This window comes from Pyrgilauda ruficollis, unplaced genomic scaffold (assembly GCF_017590135.1).
Source record: "Pyrgilauda ruficollis isolate IOZ18807 unplaced genomic scaffold, ASM1759013v1 scaffold48, whole genome shotgun sequence".
In the NCBI taxonomy this organism is placed as follows: Eukaryota; Metazoa; Chordata; class Aves; order Passeriformes; family Passeridae; genus Pyrgilauda; species Pyrgilauda ruficollis.
In genome coordinates this window covers 6903827-6931084 of record NW_024526377.1, presented here as the reverse complement: position 1 = coordinate 6931084, position 27258 = coordinate 6903827, and positions in this window count along the sequence as shown.

Below are 27258 nucleotides of genomic sequence, written 5' to 3'. Positions count from 1 at the left end.
CTAAAACAAAACGCTACACTGCATGCATAATGCCTCCCTTGGGGAGTTAAAAAGAGAGGACAAATTACATGTGACAGATGTTAGCTACATCACTTAACACACCACTGAAAGGCATTCAGGATATATCAGAAAGGTATAGTGTAATGTGAGATGCACCTGAACAAGCTCTGAATGAGAAACTTGACATATAAGCCCCAGAAGAGCGCGATACTATTATGGTTATCCTACTATTGGGTCCCAGAGGAGATTATTCAGAGCTGACATATGCTTTCATTCAGGTCACTGCACTGGGTCATGAAGAAAGGGGTTTGGCTAGTAGGCACGTAGGCTTTGCTTCATCTACAAAATCCTCATGTTCCCCGGCCCTGTTTTATACAAAAAGCAGATCCAGTGAGAGATTAAGACATCTAAGATGAGGTACCTACTTCTGTACCAGATGTGCAAGTTCCAACTTTACTCAGAGGAGCTCTATTCAGTCACAGGAGTCTGGATAATGATTCAGACAAGTGTAGATGTTTATTTTAGGGGTGCTGGAATTGTGCCTCAGGTTTCACTAATTAGGTGTGCTGTTCAGTTACCTAAAAACAGTCCTGTGCTGCCATCTGAACTGATCTGAGATAACCTGTGTGTCCTACTGACACTTCTTCAGAGCTGTATGGGTCTCCTGTAAACCCTCAGTCAGACTACCAATCCCAAATGAGTGCTTATGGAACTGAGTCAAACCCTGGCTGTCCACTGGCTAAGAGAGAAATTGAGATTCCTTGCTCATGTGTCGACATCTTCACACAGACATCTAAATGCAACGACCTCGAGGCAGAGACTATTCTTATCTCTTCTCTCCTCTCCCCATCCAGAGCCAAGGCACAGACAAAATTTAGACACATTATTTCCTTATGCTTCAGGTTTCCACCAAATAAAATGTGGCCCCACACAAATGGAAAAGGAGCCCTGCTGAGGGACAAAAGATGTCTGATTTTCCTGACAGTGAGGGCCAGAATGAGTGGCCATCATAGCAGATTACACAGGGTAGAGGAGAAAAAACAAGCAAATATGATGAGGAAGGAGTCTGAGAGTGTAGAAAGTTACCACTAACAAATGGCCAAAAGAAAGTGAACATTTATAACATATATATCTTTATATGCATATAGTCTATAACATATGATTAGATAATATTACATAGAACATTATATGTCTGCACTTTGCACAAGTTGGTGGTGAGTGTTTTCCCTGTTTTTTTCATTTCACCCTTATGTTTCAGATGTCAGAACAGAACTTTTATTCTTCTGTTGTTAATATATACCTCATTTAGTGAGCTAAATTCTGCAATACATACCTTACATGCTTTTCATTCAGTAGGTAGGTAACGTATGGATTAAATTTTTTAGTTCTCACTGTGACTGATTGAAGTAATATTGAATAACTTCATTACATTAGTTTAGTACAGGGGTCATCATTGTGATATCTATGAATTGCATAAAACCCTCTTGAGTAACTTGGACTGGTTGTGGCCTTCTGTTGAAGCCTGGAAGGTAAGGGAGCTAATGTTCATGTCCAAAGCACTGATAGCTAGGTGGCTGTGGAGCCAGCCAAGGGTTGTTGGTAAGAACATGCTGTGAGAAAGGACAGGATGTGGCTGGAGCAGGGGCCAAATGGAGGTAGAGTAGTACTTTTCCAGAACAAATGTCCTTGTTCTGTTTCCTGGAGATGACACAGCAAAATGCAGGTGCAGGACTGAGGCTGAGAACTGGGCATGGACTGTAAGGGGAAGTCAAGGACACCCAAAACTCCTGAAACCCTCTAACCCATTTCCAGAAAAGTTCAGAAGAATGGACTGTGCATGAGAATTGATTTTCATAGAAAGCAAGAAACATCTATAAAAAAAACCAAAAACATCTTTAAAAGGTACCCAGGACCTTGGACACCCCGTCACCTGGATTGATGCTAGAGCTAGGACTGGTGATCTCTCTTGTTCTTCCATTCTTCCTTTTATTCTCTCCTCCACTCTTTAATCCATCTCTCTCTATTTCCTTCCACCCTACTGCTTTATCCAAAACCCACTGTTCTGTGCTTATGCTAACAGAGAAGATACTAACTTCTACTAATTTCCATGGTAAATGTATAATTTATTAATAAAACTTCATAAGCATTTGCAGGTCCTCTGACTTTTGTCATTCCTTTTGATCACAAGCATCTAGGAATCTTGAGTACCTCCTTAAGGGTGGGACATCACACTGCTCTGTTCTTATCAGCTGATGGATGTAAAAAACCTGTATTGGAGTGAATGTCATGAGTTACACTGGTTGTGCCATATTTTTCTATTCTTTCTGCATATTTTTGGCTCTTGTGCCACAGGGCTAATTCCTCCTAGAACTTTCCAAACTGTGTTATATGAACAGCACTGTTTATCTGATTACATCTTGTTCAGTAGTGTAGCATCAAACCTACTGCAAATATGTAAGTTCATGTGGAAGAATTGCTGATATTGTTTCTCCCTTGCACAGGAGAAAGGAGTGTGCTTGTTTGTCCAGGAAAGCTGAAAATATATCTTGGGTGATCAGAGCACAACAGTAATTTTTGTCTATAGATTTATCTAAGAGTACGTGATTGTTGCTTGACTTCAAGTCTCTGCACTCTTGATGTTCTTCTCCGAAAAGCTAGAATAATAATATCACTGTACTGTCTTTCAGGGCTGTCATCATTTTAAAGTCCAATTTAGAAGGCAAAGCGTTTCAAACCACATCTGGCTCTTCCTGGACATTTCTCTACTTTAGTCATCACATTTTTCTACTTAAAATGAGCTGTTTTCTTCCCCTTGTTTCTCTTTCTAGATGGGCAAAAGGAGGAAATAACTGTTTGTGTGACATGAGGAGTAGCAAAAGTATATGTCTGCAAAATATTGCCTTATTCTGTAGTGGATATTTTTCTCCTTTGCAATGCTAACTGTCCTATGAAAGAGCAGCAGATTTGTAGCTACCTTTTTAACATGACTAAATCCTGCTATTGAATTAAGACATGAATCCTTGAGGGAAGACAGCAACATTTTTGGAGTATTGTCGTCCTGTTGTAAGTGTGGGAGCGACTAATTCCTGTTTCCTGTGCATTCTTTTGCTTTTTCACTGAAGACTTCATTGAAAATAATTTTGCAATCTCTTAACTGTATCTGTTTTTTTTCTTCAGGTGAATTGGAATGCAATGACAATAGCAGGGGAGTACCTGCTGGCAGCTCATAAACCAGATTAAGTTTGAAATCTGCTTCTTTCTGCTGTTTGCCTTCTCGTAAGCTCAAGGAGGATGAATCTATTCTGCCATGTCAAAACAAGGCTTTAGTGATATGAGGAGCTAAGTAATCAGGAAAAAATATGGGAAAATAAGAAGTCACTGATTGGATAATAAGGGGGTGAAGGGCTTAGGTATGTTTGAATCATTTCCAGTAATAAAGTTCCTAACTACTCTGTAATACAGCTGATTCACTGTCACTAGACTTTTGAGCACCATTAATGCCCAGTTTAAAATATCTATGAGATGGATTACTGTACTAAATACTTTACAGTACTGGGTTTACGGTCAGGATTTACTGGAAAGCTTCTTTCTCCAATAAATCATGCTATGAATATTGATTGTGGTAACTTCTTACCTAAAAGTTTTATGAGGCTTTAGAAAAAAAAAAAAATATACTGATTTGGTTTTGGTGGGAAAGATCCTTTCCCAGAAACTAATCTGAGGAACATCTCTAAAATATGCCAATTTTGTGTTTATATAGTTAAGAATGACTTTATAACAAAGTGCTGCTAGTCCAGACCAATTTATTATATGGTGCAGAAGTGTTAAACTGCCTTAAATCAATAGTTAAGAAGACAACAGAGTGCTTGGGTGTTATAAGTCATCATTTTAATGAAATATAGATTATTCCAAGACTATTAAACAAGTGGTTGGTGTCAGGAAAATTGTTCACTTTTTCAATGTTAAACAAAACCATCTATTTTAATGCAGTAAAATCAATAAGCAGCTGAGACCTGCCATGTAGCTTGAATATCTAAGTAAAAGTATAGTTAGAACTCCCCATTGATAAGTAGATAGGCTGCTGTCTGCATGTCCTGGTTACTAACTCTGATTAAAGGAAACGGTTTAAGGGAAGATCGAAAAAAGGAAGAAGCAGGAAAAAATATTTTGTTGTAACCACTTAATTTGCTAAACAGACTTACTAAACTTCTTTTTCAGGAAATATTTTCCAAGCTGCACAGATATTGTGGGTTGAGGATAATTCAGGAGTGGAGAACTATTTCAATTTAGCACTTGAATTGAAGAAAAGTTAGGGAGCCCAAGATTAAACTAAAATGTAATTCATGAAGTTGCCTGGGGTTGTAGATAATTGGTTTGCAATAATGAGCACCATTTTGGGTAATGTTTTCAGGATTATCTTTTAAAAAAAATTAAACACACACACACACACACACATATATATATATACACATAAATACTAGAGGTTGCAAACTCACCTCCCATCCATCAAAGAAAAAAAAAATCACATTCTATATCAGGATGAAATCAAGCCCTTAATTTGTGAAACTGCCTCTTTGGACAAGATCTTAGACTTCCAGAATGCTAAAACAGGCTGGAAAACCCACAGTGAAGTTTCTCATCAAAAAGTAGGCCTTATATTCGGGGGTGTTTGTGGTGTAGGCTCTCTTCAGTATTTTATATTTTAAACTGAACTTCTCTGATTTCTCTCCATATAGAATAATTAAAAATTCACTTAGGTAAAGAGAGAATTACTTTATAATATGGAATTTAGGGCATTCAGCTCGGATGAAGGAGACTTTGATCTGAATCATATTAAGCAGAAGTTTGAAATGAGGTCTCCCATGGCTGAATACACTGGCACTTGTGTAGTTAGTTAATCTCAGGACTTCTATGCTTTGATCATTTCTATCATGCGGCTGAGAAAATTCCCAGTGCTCTCCAGTGTTGGCTGCTCTTCTTAAAATTTCCACTTGGAAAAATCAGAATTTTTCAGTGAAAGGCCTTCTTCAGATTTGTCCTCTTAGTCTAGCTATGGTTCACTGACTCACATGCCATCCTCCACCACCAGCTCCCACTGACACTGCCTGCTAATAAAGCACGGCTCATTAATACATCAGAGTGTGACTGTCACTTGGCAAATTGCAACTCCTGAAGGTGCACAACTGAAAAACTCCTAAAGAGAAGGCTTTACACAATTCTCTATCTTGGCCCATTGAACTGCTTTCACATTTCAGCAGGGCGTGAATTAATGCGTGGTGCTGGGTTTCGTTTGCAGCTGGTTGTCTTTGAGCAGCATTCAAAGGCAGTCCCTGATTTGAAGGAAAACAGATTTTTCTAAAATGTGTTTGAAGGGAAAGAACCCTGAGTTTTTGAGACAATTGTTATTTTTGGTAACTAAAGGGACCTCCTTTGCTAAAATACAGATGGTGTAGTGCTATTTTATGTGTCCTAAAATATTCCACCTCAACACCCAATGGCTGGTCATAGATGAAGGAATAATAATTCTCAGTAGGAAGAGTATTCCTTACCTAAAGCAACCAGTGAGCAGACACTGTGACATTGTTCCTGTAAGTAAACGTGGCAATGTCTCTCCAGACAGCCCAATTAGCATGTTTAAGGGTTCATTTTAAAAGAATGATTCCAAGAATGTAGAGAAGACATGACCATATATAACATTTTTTTCTGCTATTTCAGTTATTGATAAAATAAAAATAAAGCAGTACAAAAAACATATAGCCAAACAGCTTATTTCTTTCTTTGCTCTATTTTTTCCCTACCATAATGCATCACTATATTTTAAATTAAGCCCAGCAGGTAGAAAGATCCTATACCCATTTTCAAATAAGATAATTTGTCCCTGCATTACAGCATGTTTCTTTGATATGGTTTCTTTCAGGACTTAGCCGTGCTGCTTCCTGAAAGATGAGTTAAAGATTCTTTGGTATAAATCCTAATGAATGCCTAAGTAAATGCTTTTTACAGGGATGTGTGATGTTAGATTTCACTTTTCCCTGACATCTGAGATGTCTTTATTCCGAAACATGGATTTTCCCCCTCTTTTCTTCTGATATACTCCTTTCTTACATTTAGACATTTTAGTTAAAGCTGATTGCCTTCAGTAATAATGGCATCTTGAAAAAACATAGACGACAAAAATACACTGCTCAAATTTCTTATGCCAGAAGTAGCAGATTGAATACAAGAGACAAAGTTATGTCAGGTGCTCATGCAGAGAATAAAGATTTAACTTCTTGTTCTGCCATCATTTACCATTCTCAAGGACTGGGTAAAAACTTTTCTTAGAGGACAAAGCTGATAGCAAGGGAATAGCACAGCCAGCTCTGGGGCTGGGAGAGGCAACAGAAGAGCCCCAGTGCCCTTTTAGCTGCAAGAAGATAATCTGCTGCAGGGTGTGCAAGCAGAAAGCTGTTCTTTGAAAATGACATCTTCTCCCTGTGTGTTTTCTTGCAGAGGCTCTGTGCTCTGAACCAAACACGATCAGATGATTTGAATGAGACAGGACTGATTAGAGTAGTCAGTTTTACCTTATTCCTCTGCTTGACTGGAGAAAATGACAGTAAATTCCTGTCTCACAGTTCTCATCCATTATGAGTTTCATTGCAGAGAGAGATCTAAGAAAAATGTTCCTTCGTCCAACAGAATAGCATTTTGGCAGCTCCCTATTCTTTCCTTTTGTGTATTTCACACATTTTACTTCAGCTAACTGAGGTGAAATATGACACTAAATGTCATATGAAATATGACATAAAATGTTTAAGACACAACCTTAAAGAATATTTTAGTAATTTTTCATTGTCTATCCATCTCTAGAAGAAAATGCAAGCAAAAAAAAAAATTTTTTTTTTTCTTTCTGTATTGCTTTTCTTTCTTTTTAACCCTAAAATCTAGTCTTGTAATGCTGATAACACAGATTAGAACTAAAGGTCTCTGGACAGCACATACTGAGGGAAACTCATGCAAGGTAATGTAGTTGGGAGCTGATGCACTGAATCAGCACTGGAAAAACATTTATGGATTCCAGGTAAAACAGGGTTCACCTATATGTTTACATCCACATATCTGGCTTCATATGATCATTCTACTGGTTTTATTTGTTGCCTTCATATTTTGTGTTTCTCAAGTACTCAGATGAAAATGTAAGTTTGGTTTTATATAATGGTGTTTGAGGGTAGATTAAGTGCTTCATTTCATTTGAATTTCCAAATTAATCTGAAATGAAATCTGAAGTAAGCCCTCTCACAACAGTTGGGATAGCTCTGACCTTTAATTACTTTTTCTCTTTGACTATTTCTGCTGGTTTTTAACCTTAGGAACAAGCAGGGAACCAATCAGCAATTTTTAATCTGCGTCCTACCCTGTTGTGGCTCCTTATGCAATAAACTACTTCTTTCTGTGTCTAAGGTTGCTGTACTAACATACAGGAGATCCTCAAGGCAAAGATAAGAATAATAAGAGAAAGATGCACAAAACTGATGAGAAAAGTCTTGTCTGGTTCATAGAATCATAGAGTAGTTTTGATTGGAAGGGACCTGTCTAGTTTAACACCACTGCAATGAGCAGGGACTACTTCAACTAGATCAGGTCACTCAGAGGCTCATCCAGTCTGAACTTCAGTGTTTACAGGCAACCACCAACTCTCTGGGCGACCTGTTCCAGTGTTTCATCATGCAAAATTTCTTCCTTATGCCTGACCTAAATATACCCTATTTCAGCTTAAAGCAATTGTCCTTTGTGCTGTTACTACAGGTTCTACTTGAAACTCTTACCAGCCCCCTTTAAATATTAAATTTATATATTGCTCTACCTTTGCCATGTCCTAACTGTTGCACTGTTTCCTTGGGTCACTGTAAGCACAAAACTTTGGTTTCTACGAGGCTAACTCTTTTTCCTCTCCAAAATCAAAGAAATAAAACAAATAAGCAAAAGGATGAAAGAAAAAAATCAGGCAGCCATACCTCCTGCTTGTAAGGAAGAAGGATGTTTTCACTTCGCCCTCTGTGGAAATGATTCTGTGGAGAAAGCTTTTTCCAGACTAGAAAGCACTTCATTAAGTAGATAATTGTCTGCTTTTGCAACATTAAAGGTTGCAAAATAATTTGTGACAAATTCAGCAGCTAAAAATGCTGTAAACTTGAAGCCTGAAAATTGCATGGACCTGACTCCTCAAAACTATTTAAACTTAGCTTTAAATAATAACTGTAAAAGTACAGAAGCTTTAGATTTCTATGCATTCGTCCTTAAAAATACAGCACAAGGCAACGTGTATGAAACACCATATAAACTCAATTTCCTTGTTTAGGGCACAGAACAGTGGCCAAACATGCTAAGAACTGTCCATAATCTTTCACATGTCTAAGACTAACCAAAAAGGGGATGTCTTGTGAAGAAAAGAAGAAAAAATATCACAGTAATCCTATGAGGCAATCCTCCAACTTCCTGGAGTCTATGCCCCAAAACCAACTTTTAATCCAAGGTTGTACCTTTACAAGATTGAACACAGGTGCCATTTCTTCTTTCTCTGTGCACACTGCTCTGCTCAGACCAGGAAGATGACCAGTACCAGCTCTGAGCTGTCTTTCCATCAGCACTTGCCCCAGATGCCTTTCCCAGCTCAAGGAGACTCCCAGGATCTTCTGAACAGTTGGAATCTGCCTAAGGAAGACCCCCTCATCTTTCTGTAGGTTTTGCAGCATGGTTCCAAAACTCCAGGTTTTATAGCATAGCTTTGGCTGCCAGAACAATGCTTCAATTAATTTCTCTGAAATAACAGGACATGAGTCCATTATATCTATTTTATGGATATATTTTTTTAGAACTGGTATATGTGATGAATGAGTATTTTAAGAAGAAATGGATTTTCAGATAAGACAACATTTTTGCTCCCAGTACGGGGGAAGATAATTTAAATTCTATGATGCATGAATCAGTGCACAAGAGGCATACAAATGAAGAGAAAATTGGGTCAATCTTCCCCTCTAAAAGCAAGTTAAGCAGCTAGACAAAGATGTGTGTGAGCAAATTGTTTAGCAACATCCATCCTTTTGAAGGGCCTGCTTCCTCATTTCATTGTGCCATCTTTGTCTTGGGACATGTGCTGAAGCTGCAGTTTTAAAGACGTTCCTGCTGAAAAAGCTTTCAAGGAACAACATGAAAGTAAAAATATATATTAAAAAAGGCAAAAATAAAAATAAAAGGAAAAAAAAAGAGGAAGCAAGTGAGACAGAATTGTGCAGATTAGGAGTGTACAATAAAATGTTAAAAACTGCAGAGCTGAGTGAGTGTAAATTCCTTGCAGTGTTTTTGGAAAACTGATACAGGTTTCACCAAATAGATGAATGATGTTGATTTTATTTGACAGAGTGGTTTGCAAATTCTGGAGAGAAATGTGCTCCAGTTTGTGACAGTTTCAGGAGTAAATAGCCTACATGTACCTCTGGCTGGGGTAACACTCTCTGGTAGAAATAAAAATATAACAATATGAATTGATTTTTTTTTTCAAGAAATATATTTAAACTATATAACTTTTCAGACAAAATTGATGCTGACTGAAGTATTATGGAGATGAGATGACAGGACAGAAGAGAGAAAGGTTTGAACTCAAAAAGGCCTCTAGTCAAGGATTCAAAATTTCAGGGTATTTTATCTTACCCATTCACAGACAGCAAACCTTTTCTTCTCATCCCTTTGATCTCGGTTGCACGTGAACACACATGTCTATTTCTATAATTCTTTATTGAAGTGACCTTTATGCTACAGATAATGACTGCTCCCACCTGTATGTAAATACATTAATTAATTGATTTTGAATAAAATGCACCAACTTCTCAAAGGTTTCAGACTTTGGTTCTACTTCACTGGCATTATCTTTGAACTTGTACAAAAGAAAAAGTTCCTCTAGATTCAGATGAAACCAAATTAGATGATGTACATTTGTCTCAAAAGTCTCATTCTATATTTTAAATTAGTTTAAAATATTTAGCTTGAATGTTATTTCTTTGTTAAGATGTGATTTTTGTTGGTAAGAAGTCAGTTATTCATACTAGCAAAACAATATTGTGATAATTTAAACTCTCAAGAATTTCTTGTCTTTGCTTAAGAGAATTGATTACTGCAATAAGAAAGCAACTGGTACTTAACGACATTACCTGAAAGCACAACACCATTAGAAAAATAACATGGAATTGTATATTTATTATTGTAAAGATTGTCTTTGGTTTGTGTACCTCACACAATAGAGATGCTTTTGTACAGAGTCATGCACACTAACGTTTTGGTCTTGTTCACAGTTACTATTTAATCAATAACGAATGGACATAATAATGTTCTCCATCTCAGTTTAACCTTTTGCAAACTCAATTTGTGAAATATTTAGAAGAAATAAAATTAATTCTTTTATTAATGTTATCTATAATTTCATTCCCTGTGTCTTAAGCAAATTGTAAGAGAACCTGTCTTATTTTTTTTCACTGAATTATTAGAATACAGGAATAATTTATCCAGATCATTTTCATCCTAATTTGCACATGAAAGTATTTACTGTTCATGTTGTGTTTTCAGTTGTCAGATATGTGAATTTTTCTCTACTCTTTGACTACATAACTGAAATTTATTAAAGCAAATAATAACAAATAAATGGGTAATGAATAATATGTGTTGGATGCACATTTTGGCACAGTGCAGTAATATGTACTCAAATGCATTAAGCTATTGAAATCTGTGGACTTGTTCATAATAAACCACTTGCCTAATAACAGGCAAAAGCTAATCACTAATAACAGGCAAATAAATACCTAAAATAAGTGCTTTCATTTCTTAAAATATATGCTAGCTTTTATTTTTGTTTTGAAATGTTTCCCCATTCTTGTAGCTCCGGAGAAATAAAATCCATGAGTAATATTTGTGAACAGTTTGAGTTCTGCTGCTGAAAGAGTCTATACCATTAATTATTTCCCCTCTCAGCAGCATTAACATTAACACATTGAATATGTTATGACAAAGCCTGTCATCTCGAGAGTCACCACAGAATGCAGCTCTGTCATTAAATTTGTCATTGACAGATTTCTTGATAAGGCTTGCCTTGTCTGAGTTTGAACCTCTTTGGATGACCTACCTGTCAAAGCTCTTTTGTTTGCTGGGCTCTAATAGAGAAGTAGACATTTCCAGGTACTCATTCACACAACCTGTGCTAGAAACAACTGCCTCAGGAGATGGGAATCTCATCCTGAAGGTGCCTATTTTTGTGCTGACTACAATAAAGGGCTTGCCTACCTCTGGCACAGATATCTTCAATGAGGTAGACGTCCAAATGCAGAATATATGAAACTTATTCTATTTGTTCTGGACAATCATTTCACATGATTTCCCTGAATGATATTTGTTCTGAGTCATGTTGTTCAGGTACAGGCTTTAATGACTCTAAAGGATCATTATCAGAATGAGGCAGGAGCAGGGCTCCACAGCCCTTAGAAATTAAAGGACTGGCAAGGTTGCAAATTTGCTGACAATCTGCAGACTTAGCCCTGAGTGTTAAGAGCATCCTCAAGGTGAGTGTCTGCATGTGAATGGGATAAGCACTGAGGATTTGAAAGGAGTATTGAATACAAGGGAAAAATAATAATTATTAAAAATTAAATGGCAGCATGAGAAAGGTTTTGTGAATAACCTTGTTGCTTTTACTGCCTTATTTCACCCATGGTAGGAAAATGGATTTGGTGGGGAGCCAGCTTTATATATTTGAGGCAAGTTATTCTCTTTCTGTGTTCCTGTCAACCTTCTGTCTGACTCATAGGTAGCTTACAGGGATCTGTATTCTGTGTCATTGTTGATGAGAGTTAGGAAATTATATCTGCAAAAGAATAGGCAGAATGAAAGCCTTTAGGAAAACCAGGAAAGCTCTCACCTTTCCATGGAAATATGTTCTTAGGTGGCCTTTGCAACCTGTGTTTGACTTAAGCTTTGACAAAAGTCAGCTATGAGATTTCTCTCTATGTTTGTCTGCTTGTGAAATTTGATTTTCCAGGTAACACAAACTCACTGAAGGTATTCTCTATCCATTTCTATAGATCTCTATCTAATGGCAGCAAACTTTTTTGTAAAACAAAAGGGTTTGCTTTACAGATTTGTTAATTCAGCACAAGATTAATGTATTTTCTTCCAATGAATCACTAAATATTGTCTAGAATTACAGCATGTCACCCACATTCTCCTCATAAGTCAGATAAGTGAAACTTCTTTTAATCTCCATAATCTCCCCTGTAATTCCTAACTGTTGAGCAGTAGTCCAGTTGTCAGGAATAAGCAACAAAAAGTATCTCAGTAACTGCATTTCTTATTTCTGGTCTAGGTTAAGGACATCAATAGTTACAGCAATAATTTAATCATAAAGGTTTTCTGTTTTGGGTAAGTGAAAATAATTAAAATAGCTAAAAGAAATGAAGTTTTAATTTAAATAACTTGTAACTGAAGAGAAATTTGAAAAAAAAAAATAAAACCAATTAGGAAATAAAAGGAGCAGTAATACAACAAACTTTGATAGACTGACTTTAAAATGTCCTTTTCATGCCTCTCAGGAGAAATTTAGTGATTGTCTATGATGAGAGGTGAAATGGGCTAAATGTAAATGACATGTACCTTATTTCCACATTTTGTCATGGTTTGTAATTTAGTGTGTCATAGATAATTGAAAAAACACTTACAGATGGTAATTAATTTTATTTAAGGATAGTCTAATCTGGTGCTCCATTAATAGCTGTAACAATTCTTTACATGGGTAAACATGAATAAACCTAACATCGTCTTGCAAAAAATCTAAAAAAAAGGATAAACTCACAACAAACAAATTAATAACTACCAAAAGTCTTAAATATAAAATTAAATACCATTATTTCTCCATTTAGATCAATGTCAGCTTGTATCTCTTCCCCCAGAGTCTAAAGGTATTTGTTGATTACCAGGGAAGACTGTTAGTGTTTGAAATTGCAATAACATTTCAACAAACTAGTGTAATCACTGCAGGAAAATGTTAACAAAATCCCTTGTCAGAGCTTTACAACAAATCTAGACAACATATGTTGAAGTTCTTTTGGCATTTCCATCTGAAATGGATGCTGCTCTTTCCTGAACTGCCTTGGTCTAACAAATGTCTTTAAGGAGTTGTAGAATGCGGAGGAAGAAGGCAAAGAACAAGATATTTCCTCAGTTCTCTAATCCTCTCATTGTCAACCTCTGATTAACTCAAAACTGACACAGTCTGCCTTGTTAATGCTTTTGGTTCCTGGGGAGTGATCTGTGCTGACAAACGCTGTGGCACTGTAATTCTCCTTAGCTCAGTGCTTACACTGTCTTTGCAGTGAAATGTTCTCAACAAACCTTTGAAATGTGTTAGTCTTTTATTCAGTCAATTTTCTGAGATACGGCTTTGACTTCATTGACTTTTAATGGGAGTAAAATTCTATTTTAAGTAAGTTTGGACACCCTTTACTATCAATAAAAAAACTTTCTATACTCAGTATAGACTTTGCAGACCTAAATGGCCCTTAAGTGTGGATTTTCATTTATATAACAGAAGATATGGCATTTTTCTTTAATAATAGAGATCTCCACTTTTTTTAGCTGATGAGGAAGACCCAGAAAAGCAAAAATTTCATATAGTTCAGGAGAGAATGAATTGTTAAATTAAAAATTACAAGCAACTGAAAACCAACTAAGATTTCCTGGTGACTTTAATCTTTTCAGTTTTGCCATTGTTGATTATTAAATGAAGATGTTGATTAATGAGGTCAAATATGATACAGAACCTTTTTAGAAATGAACATAAGATTTTATTTTTTTAATTATTATTATCCAGTGCATTCATATTGTATACTCCCATATCTCAAAGCAAAGTTACAAGGTGAAAAAAAAAAAATTAGAAATACCCTCGAATATGCAGAACAGTTACCATTCAAGGAGTTGTGTAGATTTCAGTTTGGAAGAGGAAAATGGAAACCAAGAATGTTATGAAATAAGTGCAGGCAGCAGCATAGTGTCACTATGAGAGCACTGAACTGAACCAGGAACATGACAGGAAATCTGTTTCAAAGAGAAAATAATTAAACTGAGGAACTTATTGTAAGTCTCTGCAAAGGCCAAAAATAAAATTGAATTTAAAAATGATTAAGCATTCTCATGAAGAAAAAGTCCGTGAAAGGCTATTAAGCACAAAGCAATGCCTAAGCACTCCAGCTCCAGAGCACCCTGCGACACAAAATGCCAGACAGCTGGATATAAACATCATTCTCTTTTGCCTTTGCTCCTGTCCTGTTCTCAGTCTCTAGCTGGGTGCTACAACCTGGTTAGAAGTGAAGGTACTGATCTTCAAATGGCTTTGCTCAGCACGTGGTCTGCTATGTCAGTAATCAGCAGCACTGTGCCCCAAACAGTCATCCCTGTGCCTGCTCCATTTAGGAATAAGGATCCAATTGGAACATGTTGTGAACACCATGGATTTAGTCTATGTGATAAATGGAGCATCACCTACTTGTTTTGAGATGCTGTCAGACAGGAACAACTTTCCCTCTTATTCAGTAATGCATTCTGAAAGTGCAAATGCATTCTGAAAACTCATGGTCCAGCACACATGAAAGCTGCCTCTCAGTGACTCTCAGAGTGGTGTGGAAAATCCAGACCTAAAGCTATAATCTGCCAGAGGAAACTCTCTGCTTTGTCATTCTTCCACACTCAGCACTAAGGCTTAACCACAGGTGTCAGCTAATAACCCAGTGGTCAAGCTGCTGATCATCAGAGTTTGCTGGGTTTATTTTCAAGCATTATATTTTAGTCAACAGCTGATTAAAGTTAAATAAGTAATCATTATTTTGAATGCAGGATCGAATCCCTTAGGAAAGGTTTGAATGTGTTGATTAAGATGCTCTGTGAAATGTTTGATTTGAATAGTCTCACAAGGAGGAGGATGATCTGAATAACTCAGCTGGCTACTATCAGAAAGCTGTTCTGGGCTCTGAAACCTGATAAGAAGATGCCTTTTGTTTTCATACATGGATGACAAAATCTACAAACTTCCTGGTATGTATTTGATTAGTCTGAACATCACTTTCATGTAATACAAAGCTGAAATAAATGCCTGTTATGATGTTCTGCTATTGTTATGAGAGAGATAATTACAGATATCTCTTAACTTCAGTTAAATACCATTATTTCTGATATGAACTAGTTCACAATTAATATTTGAAGAAGGAAAAATAATAATCTTATTAATTCAACTTTCTGACAGCACAGAAGATCCTTCCCTACAGCTTTTACAGATTCAGACAATTTGTTTTATTTCAGACTTCCTGTTCATTCATACCAGTAAAATTGATATGTTTGAAATAGAGTTATTATTTACCTATTTACTAAGAATGCAAGTAAGATGCTGATAACACACTGTTTCTGTTTTCTATTGTTTCCAGAAATTCCCATTAATATCTAGTGACTCTTTCCTTAATTTTAATTTCATTTCATGTTCTTGTATCTTTAAAACAGGATATATGTGCTTTTTCTTCATATGCTTTCACTTTAATTTAAGACATGAGGGGAGGTAAAAATTAATCTATAAAAAGGCATCCTGATCTAATTGTTTTTGTCCAGGTCTACTACTGAAATTGACTATTTTGAACACTAGACATAATTATGACTCTAATTAAAATTTTAAATAAATAAGCACTCTATATCGAAAGTCAAATTATAATAATGTGATTTTACTGAAGCAGGGCAAATACACAGTGCACAAAGTCTTAGCATGAATTATACATGAGACTTTATGGATGACTTACTCTAATTTGAAGAACCCAAGAGAATAAATAAAAATACTGTAACTAGATTTCTGTTGGGGGAAAACAACACATTTCAGATTAGTGATCATTCTTTAACACTGATGTTGGTACTTTGTAACTCTGTGTAGGAAAAACGCCTCATGTTGAAACCTGGTTTTGCCCCTTGCATGTTAAATAAACCTTGTTTTCTTCTCCCACTTCATGCCCTTATTTTCCTCTCTTTGTTTATTCCCAGCTCTTTTTAATTTGCTTTGAGGAAAAATCATTCTTTTTAATGTCATTCTGAAATGCCATTGTAGAAATGAGAAAAAAATGTTTAAAAGCATGAATCCTGGAGATGTACACAAGAGACATGTACAGATCTAAAAACTGTAGATCAAGCAAAAGAAATTGTGCTGACAGTTGCTTCACTGATAGATATTTTGGCTTCAAAATGCAAGCCATCAAGACCACATATCCCAGATGCCAGCTTCCTCAGGTTAAGTTTGCACTTATACTTTTTATCTAAGTCGTCACATCTATCAGATACAAGGTCAAGAGCCCCACTTTTTCACAGGCTTATTTGCTGACTTCTTACTTCAGAGATGTGCAGGAACATAACACATGGAGTGTCCCTGTAAGAGTTTTTTCTTTACCCCTCCTATTAGAAGGAGTGCTGGGTGTGTTCTCACAAGAAATGCTGAAGCCCCTTAATTTCTTGGGGCATTTTAGCTTTTGTTGTTCTCATTCCATCCTTCACAGGCTGGATAGTTCTGTGGTGCTCCAGCAGGAATATGAACCCAGCAGCTACACTGCAGAAAATGGCAGCTCAAGCCATTTCTTGATTATTCATTGTCATGCGAGAGAGAATGAAGGTCAACTTGCAGAATAAATACTAAAAGGAGAGGAAGTAAGTCTGACTATTTGAAGGAAGGCAGATAATGCAAAAATGGCAAATAAAGCAAAATACTGAAGAGAACAGGACTTATGGGTATGGAGACCTGTCTGGGAAATGGTCTCCCACATATTTTCTGATGTGAGCTTCACCATCTTGCAGCATAGACAGGTTCCTGATGAGCATTCTGCATCTCCTGACAGAGAAGCCCATACAGCACTGAAAATATGAAGGTTTCCCAACACCCAAGCAGCATAATCTCTCTCCTGTGCCTTTTACCTCTTTTTCAATTATTCTTGAAGCAGTTTTTTTCCAACCCTCAATGTCTATGCCAGCACATGGTAACATCTCAAATAGTACTAGAGCTTAATCAAATAATTTGCAAATAATTTACTGAAGTTTTGCAAAGATAGTTAGGGAAACAAACTGGGTCTGTATTACCTATATTTTATTTCATTTACTTCCTGAACTCCACTGATCACCATGGAAACTGAGACCTCTGACACAGATTTAAATGTGGGTGTCCTGATTCCAACCCGAACAAGCAAAATCCCAGCTGGGAAAAGCTAGAAAAGACTAGAAATGCACTTGAGAAATCTGGGTGAGAAGAAAGGTTTTAGAAGGAACATGGTATCAAAAAGCAAATTGTGGGAAGCAAACATATAAGACCTTGATATGATCTTGTTACAAACAATTCCTCTGTGTGTGTGTTTGTGTGCTCTGAAAGATTTCTGGATTGTCCACTTTGTACTACATGGCAAATCACCTAAATAATTGAAAAAAGAGCACTGTCATTTCAGAAAGACAGTTACTAGGATCCTACAGACATAAAGATATGTCAAAGTTTCTTCTCTCATGAAGACTATCCCTTATAAAAAGTTTTCACTTTGGTTAAACAAACAAAAAACTAGCAACTAAAACCATTTCCTTTCACTGTCCTCACTTTGACATAGTGGTTTCTAGGGGGATTTAAGTAAAAAAAAACTTTTTGTTTTTGCAGCCCTGCTAAATAGATGAAAATATAGAATAAAGCAGGAGAATGAGGTTTTTTTTCCATGATTTCTAGTGTACAGGTCGTTTGAGAGGTTTACAACATTGCTTAGAGGAAGGGAAAGCAAATAGAAACCATGTCTTAGTGGGTGACTCTTGGAGGCAGCTCTTCAGGACTCTAATGATAAATCTTTCAGGCAAGTCTGCTCACAGAAATTGAAAAGAACCCCTGAAAGTGACAACAAAGACGTCACCCACTGTAAATAGTCACACTGTAAAATCAAGCAGAGATCAAAGAGGATGAGCAGAGTCAAATTCCTGAAAAATATTGGGTGAGAAAAAACCAAGGCAAGGTAAATATTTATCTAACATAAAAATCACATGGATCTTGAAATACTGGTATTGCTGAGCTTTAAAAAGTGAGAAATAGAAATGAGGAACTAGGGAAATAAAACTAAAAATGTGTAGGCAGAAAAATTATTAGAACAGGAAAGAAAAGTCTTGGAAAAAGTGATAGATTGAAAAAAGTGTAAATCTTCAAAGGACATAGTCTTGACAGGAGGTATTGCTACAATAGACACAAAATTTTCAGACAAAAGAAAAATACAAAAATTCATTGGGATTTCTTCCAAAGTGATTTTCAGCATGATTATGCTCAGAAATTCCCAGCTGCAGACACAGAATCTCCTGAGTTGGAAGGGACCCACAAGGTTCATCAAGTCCAACTCCTTGATGATGGAGCAGGCTCTGCTCAGCTGTGCCAATAAGGTAAGAGGCAATGGGCAGGAACTGATGCACGGGAGGTTCCACCTGAATATGACCAAGAACTTCTTCACTGTGCAGTGACCAAGCACTGAACAGGTTGCTTAGAGAGGGTGTGGAATCTACCCCACCGGAGATATTCACGAATCATCTGTGGGTGCAATCCTGTGCCTCATGGTCTGGGATGGCCCTGTTTAAGCAGGGAAATTGGACCAGACAACTCACTGCGGTCCTTTCCAAGCAGACTGATCCTGTAATTCTGTGATTCATATTCTTTAAGAACTGTTGAGCATGAAAATGCAGTGCCTGCTTTCACTTAAAGGAAATTAAAGAGGGAATGACAGAGTGAAACAGGTTTTTTGTTAACGATTTAAAATATACTTATGTTAAAGCCAACTAAGCATACATAAAATAAAATGAAATGCATGTTTTCTTTATTTTTTAATTATAGATTTTTAAAATATTCAACTAGAGGTTCCAACGTGGCCCTTTGACTTTTACCTTGAAGTGAAGAGCAGTTAAAATAGAAACTGCATAAATTTTGCAACTATAGTTAATGTGTGTATAGTAAGTTTGCAACAATATTTTACATCATTTTTTCAGCCTAGTTAATTTGTTTTCTGTATCAGTTTACAAGCTGCTGAAAAAAATACCCCACAAATTTATTTAAGCCCTTCAGACTAATATTGCTTTACATAATGATGCATGGCCCTTGTGTTCAGACTTTCGGATACAAAAACCATGGAATAATTATTTTCTGGAAATATCTTGCTGAGTGTTTAAATTCCTGGTATTGGGTGAAAATTTTTACTGTCTTTTCAAACCGAATTCTGTTTCCCATGGAAGCTGATGTGCAATAAGGGGAGAATTTATTTTTTCTATCTCGTAGGTAGATTCTGCAGTGAGCTGTATTGTAAGTGGATTCCGTGAGGTCTTTTGCATCAGGACATCTGAACAAGGTGCTCTTATTTCTCTGATCAATGAAGTGAAATAAGAAACTGTGGAGGATGTTTCAGCCAGTCTGCTGAAGATGTCTACTCCTGAATGAGATGGATCTTGCCTAAATGCTAAGTCTTCTCTACAGCCCTTCAGGGAGAGAATCTGGATACCTAATTCAGATGTAGACATCTACACCACAGATAAACAAAGTTAGAACTTTATTCCACCCTTGATGTCTCTAGTGGATTGAGAGGTGAACCAGGATACAGCTCTGTGTTGTAGAATTCTGAAGGTCGCATCAGATCTTATGAATGTGCAAGAGAAACAAACTCCCTTTAGGATAAGCAACATTGGTTTTGCTTGAGTCATCATCCACAGCACAGACTCTGTTCCAGAGCATCCTAAGTGGCAGCTGCTATATCATACAATTTACAGAATGGTTTCATTCCAGCCAGAGCTCTAAAAAATTGCAGTAAGGAACGGAAAACCTACTGACTTATAAAATATTTACAGGTGTTAAAACAGTACAGGTCTGATATAGAAAAAGCACCCCTTTCCCTGCTATTTTTCACGCTGAGATAAAGAGGTTTTTTAGCTGGTTGTCACATTACTTTAGACATATTTCATACATTTTGGAAGTCTGAGGGAATATGTCTTGATCTCTGTTTGGTTCTGCAATCTTACTTCTCGAAATTATGGAAAATTTCTTTCTATCTCTATAGTTAAAGTATGCCCATCACAACAAGAATGACAAATGACACCATTTTTCCTGGTGTCCTTTCCATAATCATGTAAAAAATATTTACTGTCGTTAGTTCACTAATTTATCAGCTTTCACATTATTAGTGAGAGGCCTGAATGGGATTGAAATTTGGAGTCATATCAATGAAGGACATACTTTATAATTGGGATAAATGAGAAACTGAAAAACATTGTTAACAGCAAAAAAACTAAAAAAAACCAAAAAACCAAAAACCAAAACAAAAAAAAAAAAAAAAAACCAAAAAACAAAACAAAACAAACAAAAAAAAACAAAACAAAACAAAAAAAAAAACCAAAAAAAAAAACCAAGAAACCCTGTTCTTCTAAGTTCTTCTAAGCCTTCTGATATTTACATTCTTGTAATGAAGTTTCTCATGTGCTTTTATATAAATAATTATTGTTTTACATTCCTCCCTGGAGGAGGAGAAATTTCACGGACTGTTGTCTTGTCCAGTGTCATTGGAGAGGTGGCACTTTAATCGTCCAATCCACTGTCACTTTTGTAAGTCTATAAACATTGGAGTCAGGAAATAAACTTCCTTTCTTTTTCTTCTTCTTACCTTGGAGTTTCCTTGTTTGCATCATTTTATTTCATGTCCTGTTGAGTTCCAGAAAGGTCAAGTCAAATGATGCTACAGTGATCACTGTGACTTTCCTCTTCTTCTTTCTACTTCATGTTGTGGGTGGATCTTATTGAGGTTATAGCTTTCATATTAACATTTTCCAAAATTTCATCGTGGTGGATTGACCCTGGCTGGACACCAGGTGCCCAACAAATCTTCTTTGTCACTCCCTTCCTTATCTGAACAGGGAAGAAAAAATAAAATAAAAGGCTCCTAGTTCAAGACAGGACAGGGAGAGATCAAAGAATCACAGAATCATTGAGGTGGGAAAAGACTGCCAAGGTCATCGAGTCCTACCTCTAACTGATCACCACTTTGTCAATTAAATCTCAGCGCTGAATGCCACGTCCAGCTGTTTCTTGAAGACCTCAAGGGATGGTGACTCCACCTGAGCAGCCTGTTCAATGCTTTACAACCTTTTCAGTGAAGAAATTCCTCATGATGTCCAGATTTCTGTCAGCAATAGCCATCATGGTCAAAATGGAGTTCACTTGTGGAAAGTAATTTATTACCAAAGAACGGAGAGTACAGTGAGGAGATATCAAATCACATCTTAAACACATCTTTCTGTGACTCCCTCCCTCTGCCTTCTGCTTCAGGTTCAATTTCACTCCTGAATCCTCTGCCTGGTGAATGGGAGTTACAACCAGTTCATCATGTTACCTCTGCTCATTTCTCCTCACACGGTTCCCCTGTTCCTGTGTGGGGTTCCTCCCATGGGAGACAGTCCTGCATGAACTTCTCCAATGTGAGTCCTCCCTGTGGGCTGCCGTTCTTCACGAGCTGCTCCAGCGTGGGTTCTTTCCATGGGGTGCAGTCCTTCAGGAGCAGGCTGCTGCAGAGTTAATCCCCTGTGAGGTTACAAGTCCTGGCATCAAACATGCTCCAGCATGGGCTTCTTGATCCACAGGTCACAGGTCTCTGCCTTGACCCTGTTCCAGTGTGGGCTTCTCATGGGGTCACTGCCTCCCTTGGGCATCACCCTGCTCTGGTGTGGGTCCTGCAGGGGCTGCAGGGGGATCTCTGCTCCCCATGGACCCCCATGGGCTGCAGGGGCACAGCTGCTTCACCATGGGCTGCCCCAGGGGCTGCAGGGGAACCTCAGCTCTGGCACCTGGAGCATCTCCTGCCCCTCCTTGTGCCCCCACCTGGGTATCTGTAGAGCTGTTTCTCCCATTCCCATCCAGCTGCTGTTGCACAGCAGGATTTTACCCCTCTTACACTTGCTGTCTCAGAGGGACTCCCACCATTCCTGATGGGCTCAGCCTTGGCCCCAGCAATGGGTCTGTCTTGGAGTCAGCTGGTATTGACTGTGTTGGGCATGGGAGAACTTCCAACATCTCACAGGAGCAGTCCCTGCAGCCTTCCTGCAACCAAAATCTTGTCATATAAATGAAATATATTTAACCTTGTCACATAAACCAGATTGATTATATGTAAGTTATTTTTTTCAGCAGAGGTGCTATAATGGAAAAAAAAAGATAGAATAAATTCTGTGTCATAACTAAAAATGAATGACTATGACATGTTTCTACAAGAGGGATGAGTGAGAACTGTAGCAGGAAATAACAGCAAAATAAACACACAGGAATTCCTCCAAACTTTAACAGAAGAGACCCCATGACTCCTTCTTGCATTTTCAAATTTGGTTAATGTGCTTAAATTGAAGGTGTGCACACTATAAGTTCTTTGTATCATTAGCAGAGAAGAGGGGACACCAGCTTTTTTTGTTCCCACAAGATGTGACATCCCTCAGTTGGGAACTTAGGCTGGGAATGAACTGACTATTTACACACTACAAACAATCACAACTTTTAATTCCCTACCAGCAGCCTGTAAGCATCTTGAGAAGTATCTTAACTGAACAGGAGAGAAACACCTGTTTTCTGGGCACTGAGATACATCTCTGCATGAACAATAATATCAAAATTATTAAAATGCTGCAGAACCCTCCTATTGCTATGAAGTCCTTACCAGCAGCAAATTCTCCCAAAGAGGAATAAAATTCTTATTTAAGCACTTAATTTCAACACCTCAATTTAAATAAAATATATTTATGTACTCACAGAAAAGAAGATGTTGATAATCAAGCTTAATTTTAGTAATGTTTTTGCATGACTCTTTCCACCCTTATTGTTACCAAACTTTAATGTCCTGAAGTAAATAAAAATGTTGAATTTAGAAAAATTTGTAAGGATACCACCCTGGCAAGCTGGAATTGTCTTTGCCTCAGATTGACAAGAAATGGAAGGACAGCAGGGGCTGAGATGCACCACTGTGAATATTTACTGTGGTGAAGCAGCAAAGTGGGGGCACCCTTAAAAGAAGGCAGAGGAAAGTCTCCTTTCCTCATCCACTCAACCTAAAGCAGTGAATAGAAAGTTTAAGATTCTTTCAACAGAGGCAGTACTGAAGAGCTAAAAGCAATAAAATCAAATAAAGTGAGCCCAGGGAAAGTTGTAGTATAATTCTAACTCAGTTAATTTCACTGGCATGGCAATTTTTCCCCATTTTATTTCATTGTTTTATCATTTCCATTTTTCTGAAAAAAAAAAAAAAAAAAAAAAAATGTTAAACTCCCTGCTGGTAGTTTTCCATGTAATGAATAAATATTTTTATCACTATTAGTTAACCATTAATGCTCAAAGCATACCAGATTATATAAAAATGTGCAGGAATAATCCTGCTTAAAAGAGCTTAAAGAATTATTTCTACATCTAGGAAGCAGATGCATCAGTCTAAATTATTTCTCACTGCCAGAAATAAATATAGAATATTTAAAATAATGTAAAATACTACTTTTCCATTTCCTGACATTTGTAGAAGGCTCATGTTAACCACTTAACTGTTTAACCTACCAGGTCAACCTGTCCCTTACAAATCGTTTGTTCTGGGGAGGAACATCAGAGTTCATCAGATTCTATCAGATGATGGAATGCCTCATCAACTCCTTCATAAAACAAAACAAAACTCATCAAAATCAGCAGGAAACATTCAAGCTCAGTCTTGGGTACCCTAATGATAAAAGAAAATGGAGAGGGATTGGAATGTCTTTAAACTCAATTTATTCCTTAAACACATTAGCGAGACTGTGTTGTTCCATCCCTTGTTTTCTTTTATTTTCTTTTTTTTCCTTCTCCATTTTCATTTTCCTCATACACAACTGTCTAACTTTATGTGTCTCAACCTCATTAAACTTGTATTCAAGCTGAGAGTCTTGAGAAATGCATCAGCTCAGAATTAATGATGGCACACTGCTTAAAAAAGGGAGAAGACATACTGTTAGTGATGACATATTGCTAAGGTGAGCTGCAGTTCACAAGATGACAGGAAGTTTGAAATCCACATCAGAGCTTCCCTGATTTGGAAGGGGAAAGTTCAGTCCTGCACAGATTCACATCAAAAAGCTCCATTTAGCTTCTCTTCTGCTATTTGCATATCTGATGTGCATAGTTTTCTGATGCTGCAGTTCAGCTTCTAATAGGGTGTTATGCTAACCAGCAAGGATGAGAAAGAAATGTATCTTTTACCATTTCCTTCCAACAGGAAGTGCTCAAAAAACAAGTGGGTGTGGCACTTCCCAACATTGCTTAATGAACAACTTGGTATCCAGTCCATGTCCTTGTAGATCTTTCCCAACCTTAATCTTTCTGTGATTCGATGATCTGTAAGAATTTTGAAGCTGTGAATGATGATATATAAGAGTTTTGAAGATGTGAAAGAAGGGGGAGGAACTTCCGTTCAGTATCTAAATATTTTTATACTCTCCATGGTAATGTAAGGATATTAATATTTAGTAATAGGAATGATTAGGTTAAGTGTCAAGAAAGTTAGCAGTAAGTGGCCAGAAATAAAAATGAACAGAAGGTTGAATTTTACCATCTTCAGAGAGATATCTTTCATTTCTTAAAGAAATAAAAATATGTAAAAAAAAAATAGTATGCTTCAGTATGTACACTCTCAACATAGAAAAATCTTGACACGGAGGAGTTTTTCTCTCATCCTGGTAAGTGTTAAAGGTAGGTATGTTGCAAAATCTCATCTGTCTCTACAGGACCTTCTCAGACCTTTAAAATCCACTGTTTCAATAGCAATTTGTATTATATACTGATTTTCTAAGGAGAATAATTTCCTTTACTGACTGAGTGTTCATCAGATTTACTCCTATGATTTTGCTTCCCTCTATGCTGGAGAAAAATGAGAAGTTTTCTAAGTACTACATAGAGTTGGTTTTGTTTTGGTTTGTTGTTTTTTTGCTTTGTGGGTTTTTTTTGTTTATTTGTTTTGCTTTTTTTGTTTGATTTTTTTTCACATGAAAATAACTGTTGAGATTGTCTAATGGAAGTGGTTGAGTGTCCTCCACTTTTCTTTCCATCTTCACCCCAAATTGCATCAGTAGGACATTGGATTCTATTCTGTGGCTTAATCAAAAGCATTTCTTGTATATCAAGGAACTCTGTACTGCCTTCCAATATCTAATATAGACATGCTCAAAAAATCTTTAAAAACATTTAAACATGGTCCATGTCTGCACAAACCCCTGAATTTCATTTTTGCCATAAAGGTATGTGCATCTTATAGTTTTCTCCTTTAAACACACCCAGAACTGTCTGGACTTGAAAGAATGGAAAAGCTCAGATCTCTCTCATTTCCAATGCCCTATGGATACAAAAAGTTGTAGGAGTTAGATTTCTTCCTTTGATGGGTTTATCCAATTGGGATCTCTGAGTTAATAGCGTAATAAAGTCTCCACAAAGCTGAGGTTTTTTGCAGGTGTAATAGAGTGCTAGACTTATTTTCACTGTAGTTTTCTTATTAAGATGCTATCAAGAGAAAGAGAATGATGCAACAATGGATATCACATCTACTTCGGAATAGATTGGAGATGTAATTCATAGAATCAGAAAATTATTAGGGTGGTGCTATGCGATCTTAGCATCTAGCTCCAAGCCTCCCACCATGGGCAGAGAGCCTTCCACTAGACCAGGTTGCACAAAGCCCCATCCAAGCTGGCTTTGATCATCCCCACAAATCCAATTATTGCTCAAGTTAAAAAAAAAAAAAAAAAAAAAAACTAAATCCAATTATTGCTTAAGTTAAAAAAAAAAAAAACCAACACCAAGAAAACCAAAAAAGCTCTATCTTTAAAGCAGGAAGGACAAAAAGATGATTTGCTATGGCAAATGAGCAGTAAAGCAGGAAGTCATGTTTGTCTCTCAAGTTTTTCTCTACAACTCATCTGGACATTCAGTGTCTTGCTGTAAGAGGGCCTATGTTGAAAATGGGTGTATGCAACAATTTCAAACTTGCTGGACAAATGTTCTGTAAATCTCTATAACAAATGTGTTTGATGGCTGTGACAGCTCTGAATTACTGGGTTCTTGTGTTTTATATTCCTTTTTGGTTCCATTACCAAGGCTAAAGGTCCTCTTCTTTTCTCTTCCCTTCTCCATCACCTTTTTCAGCCCACCCAAAAGCAATTTCATATCTCTGGCTCTGTTCTAGCTGCATTTTTCCAGTATATTCTGAGCTCATTTTCAGTACCAACTCAGAACTGCGCATTCTAGAGTATTGCTGTCCGTCATCATATGGAATGGTTTCTTGGGAATAATAATTATTCATAAGCTGCCAACCAAGTATGGAAAAGCAAACAAAAAAAGAATGAAAATATTTATTTGAAACTATTTTTAACTGAAAATCCAGTATTTTTGTCTGAATATGGTCCTATTATGGGCTTTCTCCTCATCTAGACATTCGGAGTCAAAGAACATCTAGGAATTAAGAGGTTTGGAGATTTTTGTTCTATACAATTGAGCTGAATTATATCAATTAATCAAAGTCTTATGACAAGACTGGCAGACAGAAAATGACTGGAGAGGCAGATGGGCAATGTGATTCCATAAAATCTGTTTCCTTGGAAAACAATGTAAAATCATGGCAGTGCCTGAATGATGTCTGACTTTAGGAGCCTTATCAGCCAGGCTGTTGATGGCTATGCAGCTGGATTGGGGATGTCTAGCTCTGTAAATGCTTCACATCAGGATCCAGAATCCTTAAAGTTGGTTATTGTGACATTTTGATTTTTTTTTAATTGATACTTAATCTAATGTAGCTCACAATTGCTTCAGTAATAATTAGACTCTCAGAGTGTTCAAATAAAAGAAATAACTTTGAGGCATTTTAGCTTAGATTTTGATTTCTAAATATTAGAAATTGAAGGCCTACATGCTTTTTTTTGGTGTTCATTGAAAGGTTATCTCCTTTGAAACATCCTTGGCCTGGGGAAAATATAAGTATTCTTTTACTGCAATTTACTGCAAAAGAATAAGTATTCTTTTACTGTACAAGACCCTTGAAACTAAAAAAAACCCTTTTTTTGTTTGTTGTGTTAGTTTAGTTTGGTTTTATTATCAATCAATTAGATTTTTAACTGTCTGGTTCACTAAAATTAACA